Source organism: Thalassophryne amazonica, chromosome 17 (genome assembly GCF_902500255.1).
Source record: "Thalassophryne amazonica chromosome 17, fThaAma1.1, whole genome shotgun sequence".
NCBI classification, from domain to species: domain Eukaryota; kingdom Metazoa; phylum Chordata; class Actinopteri; order Batrachoidiformes; family Batrachoididae; genus Thalassophryne; species Thalassophryne amazonica.
This window is the reverse complement of record NC_047119.1, coordinates 12,035,027-12,047,337: the sequence shown is the minus strand read 5'-3', so window position 1 is coordinate 12,047,337 and position 12,311 is coordinate 12,035,027. Positions and strand designations below refer to the sequence as shown.

The 12,311-nt window shown below is 42.8% G+C and overlaps 1 protein-coding gene across 9 annotated transcripts in view; it reads left to right on the top strand.

Moving 5' to 3' along the window:
• Window positions 1-12,311, top strand: part of dab2ipb (DAB2 interacting protein b) — a 516,250-nt gene that overhangs the window by 428,421 nt on the left and 75,518 nt on the right. The gene's annotated exons all lie outside the window — the stretch shown is intronic.

Genomic DNA, 12,311 nt, shown 5'->3' with positions numbered 1-12,311 from the left:
TGTGAGTCGCAGACTTTTTATTCACCCTAGGGTCACAAAGTAGTCCTGCATCCTGTGAATGCAAAGCCCAGGCCAGTATGTAGGGTTTAATTAGATCAGCTAATTAGTGTGTTGGTGTTATGAAAAAAGCATGAGACTGGACTGAGCTACCCTTGTGACAGACTGGTGTCCTGTCCAGGGTGTACCCTGCCTCACACCCTGTGTGTGCTTGGATAGGCTCCAGTCCCCCACCCTCCTCCAGGACCCTTAATTGGAGCAAGTTGGTATAGAAGATGGATGGATGGAATGAGAGATCAGCTGAATGTCACCTGGTTTCCTTAATGTTGTCCACAAGCATCTGTTTTGATCTGTGCGAGAAGCCACTTCTCATTCTATCTCAGGATTTGACAAAAGTGACAACACTTTACTGGCCCAACATTGGTACCATTATTATGATGGGCGTTATGGGCAGCATGGTGAATTAGTGGTTAGCACTGTGGCCTTACAGCAAGAAGGTCATGGGTTCCATTCCCACCTGTGGCCTTTCTGTGTGGAGTTTGCATGTTCTCCCCATGTTTGCGTGAGATTCCTCAGGGCACTCCGGTTTCCTCCAACATCCAAAGACATGCAGGTTAGGTGACTTGGAAACTTTATAATTGTCCAAGTCTCCTTTGCAAAAGAGGTCTCGATCTCAATGGGACTAACCTGGTTAAAGAAATTGTATTTTTCAAAACCCTTTGCCTATGTTTCTTAAAAATCTGTCCATACCTTTTCGAGTGCTCTTTGAATCAATCAATCAATCAATCAATTTTTTTATATAGCGCCAAATCACAACAAACAGTTGCCCCAAGGCGCTTTATATTGTAAGGCAAGGCCATACAATAATTATGTAAAACCCCAACGGTCAAAACGACCCCCTGTGAGCAAGCACTTGGCTACAGTGGGAAGGAAAAACTCCCTTTTAACAGGAAGAAACCTCCAGCAGAACCAGGCTCAGGGAGGGGCAGTCTTCTGCTGGGACTGGTTGGGGCTGAGGGAGAGAACCAAGAAAAAGACATGCTGTGGAGGGGAGCAGAGATCGATCACTAATGATTAAATGAATGAATGAATGAATGAATAATCAAGAACCAACAGACACTGGTGAAAACATAACTTCATTGGTCTAAGGGTGTGGGTTCATAGGTTTCAGAGACCTGATGCACTACTGGGTGATCTACACAGCTGGCAGCATGCAGTAGTTTAAATTTTAAGAGGGCATTAAAAGCATTTCAAGCGGATGTAATTTCCATATAACAATCATATATGCTTTACTCAGATTTATGAGCCGACTACATTAACCCCAAAGAGCAATAACACACACAGACTCACATATTACACATTAGAGCATATTCACAGTAAGCAAACCTAAAAAGCTGATAATACATGTATGATGCTCTCCATACACTCTCGTCTTTATAACGGTCATATGTCGTAGCTAAATCAGGTGAGCGTCAGCCTTTCCTGTTTTTGTGTTGAGTGACAAGCAGCTCTGCCCGTGGGGGACGGACTGCTTCCATTTCCAATCAGTCTGCGGTCCACTCAGCCAGTCAACCCAATGTGACCCTCACAGGAAGAGCTGCAGGCTGTGATGCTGTAATACTAGCCACCGGTCTCCAGGGAGACAGGCCAGAAAGAGAGATGGAAAGATGGAGAGACAAGGGAGGATGGAGATGCTGCAGGCGTTCTGTTGACCCCACAGTCATTTCTCCATCCAAGACTCACTGATCAAACACATTTTTAAATGCATTAGGTTTTCCCCACTCTCAATTTCAGTAATTGCACCCAGGCTGTCATTTTGGTGCAAGGAGGCTTTTCAGTTTGTACCTCGTGGGATTTAGTGTTACAGTAGTTATTGATCACCATAATCCCCTGTTTGAATTTGTAAGCAGAATCGCTGTTGCAAATCCATTTCTGCTGCTGTCAAGTGACACATTTTCATAGCAACAGGCAAGTTTTAAAGTTTTTTTTCTTTTTTTTCTTGCAGAAAATGTCAAATACTTAGTGATGTCCTTTTAAAGGGGTCGTATTACGTAAAATCTGTTTTGACATAACTTTAACGATCACTGGAGTTACATTTTAAACACTACCAAAGTCCCATAATTTTATATCTGTGCATGCCAAAAGTACATATGTCAAAAAAGACAAAATGTACACCAATTTTGGTCTTATACATCACAAAAGTAGTGCGCACAGTCTGTCAGTTCAGTCAGGTCAGGACAGGTGTGAGAACATGCACTGGTGCTGTGCACTGCAGGATTGATCACATTATACAAGCATCATGAAGGTGTAACTGGTGGGGTTTTTTTTTTCTTTTCGTTTTTAAAGGACATGTCACACATTATTTAACGTCCCAATTAGCCACACAAAGTGACCCTCAAAATGCAGGAAACAGTGTTTCAAAGAGTTATAAATTTCAAAATTTTCTCAGGCGGATGCGGCCGAGATGAGTTTCCTCCGCAGGGTGGCTGGGCGCTCCCTTAGAGATAGGGTGAGGAGCTCGGTCACTCAGGAAAAGCGCGGAGTTGAGCCGCTGCTCCTCCACGTCGAAAGGAGTCAGTTGAGGTGGCTCGGGCATCTTTTCCGGATTCCCCCTGGACGCCTCGCTGGAGAGGTGTTCGGGCACATCCCACTGGGAGGAGGCCCCGGGGAAGACCCAGGACACGCTGGAGGGACTACATCTCTCGGCTGGCTTGGGAACGCATTGAGGAGCTGGGGGAGGTGTGTGTGGATCGGGAGATCTGGGCGGCTTTGCTTGAGCTGCTGCCCCCGCGACCCGACTCCGGATAAAGCGGAAGAAAATGGATGAATGGGATGGATGGATGGATGGATGGATGCGCCCAGACCTCCACACCTCAAAGAGAAAGGGAAAAAAACGAATCAGAAAGACAACAAATACAGTATAATTTGTCAGCATTAAGCAACAAGAAAAACAAAAGAAATATACTAAGGTGATCGCTGGCCACTAGCCCTAAGCTTCACTAAAAGACCCAGAATTTAGGTAAAGTTGAGGCCACGACCCGCTCCGTTTCCTAATAAAATGAATTAAAAGAGTAAAAAGCATAGAAACATACTATGCCAGTATACTAGCCATACGAAAGGGAAAATAAGTGTCTTAAGTCTGAACTTGAAATCTCCACAGAATCTGACTGTTTAATTGACGCAGGAAGATCATTCCACAGAACAGGGGCACGATAAGAAAAAGCTCTATGACCCGCAGACTTCTTATTCACCCTAGGGACACTAAGTAGTCCTGCACCCTGAGAACGCAAAGCCCAGGCCGGTACGTAGGGTTTAATTAGGTCAGCTAGGTAGGGAGGTGCCAGTCCATGAACAATTTTATAGACTAGTAGCAGAACCATAAAATCTGATCTCACTGGGAAAGGAAGGCAGCAAAGAGATGCCAAAATGGGTGTAATGTGGTCGAATTTTCTGCTTTATGTCAAAAGTCTGTCAGCAGAATTTGGAACCAATCTAGAAGAGGTAAACACATGGATCAGAGTTTCAGCATCAGCCATAGACAGGATGGGATGAATCTTATCTATATTTCACAGGTGGAAGAAAGCAGTCCTTGTAATATCTCTAATGTGGAGGTCAAAGGACAACATAGGATCAAAAATTACACCAAGGTTCCTCACTTTCAGTGTGATGTATGACACACGAGCCTAGGCTAAACGTTAGCTGATCAAATTGATGCCGATGTCTCAATGGACCAAGAACCATCATTTCAGTCTTATCAGAGTTTAAAAGAAGAACGTTGCTAGACATCCAGCTTCTCAATGATGCAAGGCAATCTTCTAATGATTTTATGTGGATGAGATTACCAGCAGTTATCGGCATGTATAGCTGAGTATCATCAGTATAGCAGTGAAAGGTAATCCCAAAACCTCACAGTATGTGCCCAAGGGGTGCTATATAAAGGGAGAAAAGCAGGGGACCTAAAACAGACCCCTGTGGAACCCTAAATTTCATGTCACTAAGGTTCTCAGTGTTGTGTACAAAACACAGTGAGAACAACTAATCAGGTATGACACTAACCATGCAAGGGCACTCCCAGTAATCCCAAAATGTATTTCCAGCCTATCGAGTAGAATATGATGATCCACGGTATCAAATGCAGCACTGAGATCTAACAGCACCAGAACCATAGTTGTGTCCGAATCCACTGCAAGCAGAAGCAGAGCTGTCTCTGTGGAATGATATTTTCTAAAAGCAGACTGCAGTGGCTCAAAGAGATTATTCTCAGTAAGACAGTCCACCAGCTGTTGTGAAACCACCTTTTCCAGAATTTTAGAGCAAAATGATAGATTTGATATCGGCTTATGGTTTTTCAATACACAAGGGTCAAGATTAGGTTTCTTAAGTAATGGTTTAATCACTGCAGATTTGAAACATTTATTAACAGATCCAGAAGTTAATGAGAGATTAATAATTTCCAGCACAGTCGGCCCAAGAGTGGGCCACAGATACTTAAACAGTTTTGTTGGTATAGGATCAAATAAGCGGGTTGTCGGAAACCACCCAAACATTAAAAATAAATAAGTTGTTAAAAAAAATCCCCTTGCAGGATGTTGGTTCAAGCACTTAGGATGGTTTAATGAATTGGGGGAGTAAAAACTTTTTTTTATCTTATTAATGTCTTCAGCTTTGCCTCTTAGGGAGACAGTGTGACAATATTTGAGACACTAATCATTATTTAAATTGGACCATCTCTGAAGACATCAGCAGCGATCTGTATTTGGATATTTTGAGCGCTCCACAGTGAAATACTGCTATAATAGAAATGCAGACGCGTCGGACAGTCCCGAGTGGGGATTGGGCGACTGTGCATCAAGCAGTGCAATTGCAAAGACCAAGCTTAGTTTTCCCCAGAACTCAATGTCTTCACTAGTTATTCAATGTGATTAGCCCTGCCGTACCATCTAACCCCCCTCCCCCCCCCCCCCCCATCCCATACTGCCCTGCTTTCCATGCCTACTGCGTGTTGGGGTGTTGTTTTGGTTGGTGTTTTGAAGCATGGTTTGGCTGATGAGATGTGGCAGCGATACAGAGAGTGTTCCACTTCTCCTTATTAGCACTGAAGCCGAGGGAATGGGCAGTGCTGTGGATTTGAGGCTTGGTAATGGGAAGGAAAGGAGTGTGTTTGCACCTCTGAGCTCTTGTTTTTCCCTGCACTGGTTATGGCATCGGGATCGGACAGCAAACATGTAAATGAGTGGCTGAGTGGGTGGGTTAGACCATCTCAGCCAGCTTGTGTAGACAATAACAAACTAAAAATGTTATAATTTTTTCTCCAACAAAAAAGGGCATATAACGAAGATGAACTGACAACAATATTCCCACTGAGAAGTGAAGTGGTTTATTTTTCCTATATAGTATCACTTAGACATGTTTTCCACCTGCCATCTTCACGTGAGCGAACAACATCAGAAAAAAACAGGATGCCAACATAGCTCAGGGTGTGCTACAAAGGCTTTGTGACAAACTGAAAACATTGTACTATCACTACAGATGGTACAGAATACTGATGGTAGGGGTTTCACGAAATCCAGGAGGTTAGATCACATGACACCTGCTCTGGCTTCCCTTCACTGGCTCCCTGTGTCTCTAAGAGCAGATTCCAAGGTTTTGTTGCTTTATTTATAGCGCACCAAGCCCTCAAGGCACTTCACACAAGTAAGGTCTAACCTTATCAACCCCTAGAGCAAGCACACAGGTGACAGTTGTAAGGAAAAACTCCCTCTGATGATTTGAGGAAGAAACCTCAAGCAGACCAGACTCAAAGGGGTGACCCTCTGCTTGGGCCATTTTAACAGTTACAAGGTTTTGCCATGTTTTACTTTTGCAAAGTTGCTGACATATAAGACCTGAAATGGTCATGCACCCAACTATCTTGCCGAACTTGTTTCATGTCACGTGCCTCCTCATGCCCTGCGGTCACTAGATGCAGACTTGCTCTGTGTTCCAAGGGTTAAAAAGAAGTTAGCAGGCTTTAGACACTTTTCCTGCCATTTTCCTTCCTACCTTGTGGAATAGCCTGCCTCTTGGGATTTGAATGACCAGTTCTTTTGTATTTTCTATTGCATATCATTAGTTTTATGGTTTTTATGTTCTTTTAAGTATTTGCTTGTACATAACTGTTTTCATAGTTTTAATTGTTTTTATTTCACACAGCGCGAATTTGGTCAGTTTGCGCATAAAGTGTGCATGAAGCCAGAATCGTATGCAAAACATGTAGAATCGTAGCTGCTTCCAATGCCTTGTACGCCTGTTGCTACAACTGTATGCTCACACCAGCAGCTGAAAGACAGAGTGTGCGCTGTGCGAGCCCATCGAACCCTCTTGTGCAGGTGTCGGCCAAATTCCAGGTGACACGCACGCACATCTAACACCACTCATTTGGCACTTAGAAAATGTGTGGCTATTCGCACTATTAACACAACAGTCGGATAATTTCACTGTCGTGCTGACAGTGAAATTTGTCTAAGTGCCTCATGAGTGTGGCTTTGGTGTGTGTGCTGAACTGACAGGAGGTGTCGCCGCCCACAGAAGCGGCTGTGGAGATCTGTCGTTCTGGAAATCCCAGCTGGACGACACATACTGTGTTTGGACGGACATGGACTAACAACTGCCCACTGTGACGCACATGTGTTTGCTTGCTTTCATCACGTGGACATAAATAAAAACATATATTGCTGTGATGACGGGCTGCAAGTCACAGCCCATTGACAGCCTGCCCCCAGGTTGAAATAGACCATCAGATCATGACAAGCAGTGGGCAATCTGACTGTCATGTGACCCACGTGAGCTCTGTTCTACATGACGCAGTGTCAGTTCAGAGGTGAGCCGTCCACAAGACCTGAGGCCATGGTTCTCAGCAAGAAACAGATGGAATACCTACTCTGGGTAGGGAATATGGTCTTGCCCCAAGTGAAGGCATTCAATTACCTCGGGGTCTTGTTCACATGTGAGGGGACAATGGAGTGTGAGATTGGCTGGAGAATTGGTGCAGCAGGGACAGTACTGCATTTGCTCTACTGTACTGTTGCGACAAAAAGGGAGCTGAGCCAAAAGGTAAAGCTCTCGATCTACTGGTCAATCTTTGTTCCTACTCTCGCCTATAGTCATGAGGGTTGGCTCATGACCGAAAGAACTACATCGCGGGTACAAGCAGCCGAAATGGGCTTCCTCAGGAGAGTGGCTGCTGTCTCCCTTTGAGATAGGGTGAGAAGCTCAGTCATCCGTGGGGAGCTCGGAGTAGAGCCGCTGCTCCTTCATGTTGAGAGGAGCCAGCTGAGGTGGTTCGGGCAACTGGTAAGGATGCCCCCTGGGTGCCTCCCTGGGGAGGTGTTCCAGGCACGTCCATCTGGGAGGAGACCCCAGGGAAGACCCAGGACTAGGTGGAGAGATTATATCGCCACACTGACCTGAGAATGCCTCAGGATCCCCCAGTCGAAGGCGGTCAATGTGGCACGGGAAAGGGAAGCCTGGGGTCCTCTGCTAGAGCTATTGCCCCACAACCCGAACCTGGAAAAGCGGTTGAAGATGAGTGAGTAAACACTATAATTAAGGCACCTGGTAAAGACAGCAAATGGGGAAAAAGTAAGAAGTGTCATTAATGCTATTTCACCCAAGAGGGTCAAACTTGATTACGGAAATAAGGAAGGAAGTTGTTTTGACATGAAAATGAAAAGGGACCAACAACCGCCACTGGAGGGGCATCAAGGGTAAGTCTTTGTCGCAGAGATAATCAGCTTAATTTGTGGTCCAGCAGAGGTCGACCTGATGCCCCTGGTCAGAACCACTCTCCTCCAGACAGGACAGATCGGACTACAGCCTATCCAAAAGCAGCAAGGATATCATGTCTCCTGCACCTGCCAAGCACCCCCACCTCTAGGTCTGCATACTTCCTCACTGTGGGACTGATAAAGGCATATCATATTAAATTAATGATATTGTTAGACCATATGAATACCATTGAAATTACAATTGAAATTGTACCATTAAACAGTATAATGTCAATGTACTTATGACTTGTAATTTGTTACATTTTCAAATTAAAATGGTTTCAAAGCACTGAAGATAAAGACAGTTTTTGAAAACACTGGTTTGGAGGACAGCAGACTAATTGCACAACTCCGACTACAGGTCGGGACCACTTATAATTTTTTATGAGTGTTTTTTTGAACGTGGGAAGTTCTCTTAAATCCACTCATACAAGCCATTTACAGGCCCGTCTGTGAGTGCGAGGAGTTCTTGCATGACACCTATTGTTCCACACTTCATGTGCTGTGTTGCCACCTGCTGAACAGTGACATCTGCTCAACGTTTCAGGAATGTGCATCTATAAACGCTATAGTCAGTGGAGGCTCTGTATGTGCACTCACATGCACATTGCTTGTGCAGCAGGTCATAATATGAACATGTCTTTGTCGATTACTTCTGTCTAATGTCATAAATGTGTCAATATCTATTCTATTCAAAGAATCAGTTCTTGTCCTAATGTCCTGACGAGACTTTGTGGCAAGGCATCTTGTTGAAATATTGTTATTCAGCAGCTGAATGTCAATGTGTCGACACTTACATGCCCAAGACCACAGCAAAAAAACACAAAAGTGCCACCATGCAAAAATATGGAAATGTATGTTTTGTAGTATAGCATAGAAGTTTAAAGGTGCCAGAAGCTTATTATTTTCATAATGAAATGCTGCCTGGAAGGGGAAAAACAAATCAGTGATGAAGCAGAAGCAGATGGCATCTGCTGGAATATGGAGAATACTAATAAGTGAGAATTTTGGGATAGAACCAACAGCAGTCAAATCATATGGATTCTCCTAATTATGTCCACCAAGGATGTAATAAAATCACCGGCGTTTATTTGTTTGTCTGTCTGTTAGCAGGATGATGTCAAAAATACTGCATGGATTTTGACAAAAAGTTCAGTACAGATAGATATTGGGGCATGGAAGACTCCATTAAATTTTGGAGCTGATCTGGATTCTGGATCGAGATTTCACCTAATAGAGGCTTTGTAAGATTATGTAAAAAAGAAAAAAACAACAACAAAATTTAACGAATTTTCACCAAATTTGCACCACAAATATTAGGGCATGGAAGACTCCACTGAATTTTGGAGGTGTTCCAGATCTGGAACCGGATTCTGGATCGAGATTTCACCTAATATAGGCTTTGAAAGATTACATTTAAAAAAAAAACCTTCACGGATTCTCACCAAATTTGCACCACAGATAGATATTAGGGCATGGAAGACTCCACTGAATTTTGGAGGTGATCCGGATTGGCAGATGTCAGAAATCTCAGTTTGCTCTTGTTTTCTCGTATCCTCATGTTGTGGTTTTGTACCAAACTGATGGGCACAATCAGGCACTAAGTGGCATGTCACTTTAAAAGCTTACATTAGAATGCCACAGATAAATTTGTGTTTAAATTTTCTTTTTTCCAATAATTTTCACTTTATCTTAGTGCTGATTTATTTTATTTCATTTTTTAATTATTTCAAGGTTGCATTGGTCAGAGCCAGAAATATACTTTTTGTTTTGCATTTAATACTGGTGTGGCCCTGGTCAATTTGATTTGATTGACTTTGCCACAACCAAGTGACCTTATTGACAGTTATAGCCACATAAGGCGTCATGAAGCATTTGTTATTCCTTCTGAGCCAACTAGATGGTGTTTTGTTTTGTTTTTATAAGCAAAGCAAACTGAAGTGCACTTTTTGCCTTTTGACTCATCGACTGGTCATTTTACTTCCACTTCAGTTTCAGTTCAGTTTACTTATCCAGTGCTACATCACAACATTAGTCACCTCAAAGCACTTCACAGGAGTAAGGTCTAATCATCCCCATCCCCGAGCAAGGACATTGGCAAAAGTGTTTTTTTTTTTTTTTTAAGAATTATTAGTATTATTATTATTACAGGAAGAAGCCTCAATCAGACCAGACTCAATGGAGTGACCATCTGCTTTGGCCACATTACCAATAACAAAACAACAAATGAAACAGAGCACAACAAAGAAATGTTGAATATGCAGAGACAGAAATGTTGCAGCTAAGAAAACATATACTTATAGAGTCCAGTGGTCACAATGCTTAGGCACAAGGCTTAGATGACATTTAAATGGTGAAGACCAGCATCTCAGAAAATGGAATATCACATAATTTAATACGAAAGCCATTTTCAGATCAAAGCTTTGTAAATGAAAGTGTGAGATAATTAAAAAAAAAATGTTAATACACTATTCCGAAATTTTAAAAAACTCAGGAATGGCAATCTAAATTTGTAGTGTAATTATCATTACCGGTAATGCTGGATTGAAGTAGCTGAATTTCGGTCCTTCTTCCAACGGTACTGATCATACGAGCCAAAACATTTGTGATCGATGTCGATTTAGAAACTTCACTTTTCTCTATATTGCCATATTTCTATATTGCTATTTTTATTCTATATTTCCCTATTGCTCCCGGTGTGTAGTGAGCGTCTTGTATGGCAGCACCCTGACATCGGGGTGAATGTGAGGCATAATTGTAAAGCACTTTAAGCGTCTGATGCAGATGGAAAGCGCTATATAAATGCAGTCCATTTACCATTTTCTCTGCTTGGCTTTGAATTCATTTTAAATGCTGATTAATATGGGCATTTAGAAAACTTCAGCTTTTCTTATCAGTGTGTGTGTGGAATGTGTAAATGTCAAACCACAATTGTTCCTTATCATCAGAGGATGATTGGCTCCCTGCAGTACGTCTTTGATTAGCCAGATAACAGGCTTCAGAATCTGTCTGAGAGGTTCTGAAACTTTCTCTGCACTCCCTCTGTTCTTTAAAGAGCAACGCTGTTTTTACTTTCTCTTCCTCTGTGTACATCTGTCACCTCATTCTCCTTTCCCATCAGTGTTACACTGGATCTGTGAGTTTAACTAGATACCAAGAGACCTATAAGAGCACCCAGAAATTTGTGTCAAGGACCTAATCAAGGAGTGATTCATTCCCAGAAGACTCCACATCCGTCGTTGTGTCACACTTTGAATATAGGAAGTGTTCAGATCTGCACTTGATAGATAGATAGATAGATAGATAGATAGATAGATAGATAGATAGATAGATAGATAGATAGATAGATAGATAGATAGATAGATAGATAGATAGATAGATAGATAGATAGATAGATAGATAGATAGATAGATAGATAGATAGATAGATAGATAGATAGATAGATAGATAGATAGATAGATAGATAGATAGATAGATAGATAGATAGATAGATAGATAGATAGATAGATAGAACAGTGACAAGATAGTTGCACCATTATATATACTCAACAAAAATATAAACGCAACACTTTTGGTTTTGCTCCCATTTTGTATGAGATGAACTCAAAGATCTAAAACTTTTTCCACATACACAATATCACCATTTCCCTCAAATATTGTTCACAAACCAGTCTAAATCTGTGATAGTGAGCACTTCTCCTTTGCTGAGATAATCCATCCCACCTCACAGGTGTGCCATATCAAGATGCTGATTAGACACCATGATTAGTGCACAGGTGTGCCTTAGACTGTCCACAATAAAAGGCCACTCTGAAAGGTGCAGTTTTATCACGCAGCACAATGCCACAGATGTCGCAAGATTTGAGGGAGCGTGCAATTGGCATGCTGACAGCAGGAATGTCAACCAGAGCTGTTGCTCGTGTATTGATGTTCATTTCTCTACCATAAGCCATCTCCAAAGGCGTTTTAGAGAATTTGGCAGTACATCCAACCAGACTCACAACCGCAGACCACGTGTAACCACACCAGCCCAGGACCTCCACATCCAGCATGTTCACCTCCAAGATCATCTGAGACCAGCCACTCGGACAGCTTTTGAAACAATCAGTTTGCATAACCAAAGAATTTCTGCACAAACTGTCAGAAACCGTCTCAGGGAAGCTCATCTGCATGCTCGTCGTCCTTATCGGGGTCTCGACCTGACTCCAGTTCGTCGTCGTAACCGACTTGAGTGGGCAAATGCTCACATTCGCTGGTGTTTGGCACGTTGGAGAGGTGTTCTCTTCACGGATGAATCCCGGTTCACACTGTCCAGGGCAGATGGCAGACAGCATGTGTGGCGTCGTGTGGGTGAGCGGTTTTCTGATGTCAATGTTGTGGATCGAGTGGCCCATGGTGGCGGTGGGGTTATGGTATGGGCAGGCATCTGTTATGGACGAAGAACACAGGTGCATTTTATTGATGGCATTTTGAATGCACAGAGATACCGTGACGAGATCCTGAGGCCCA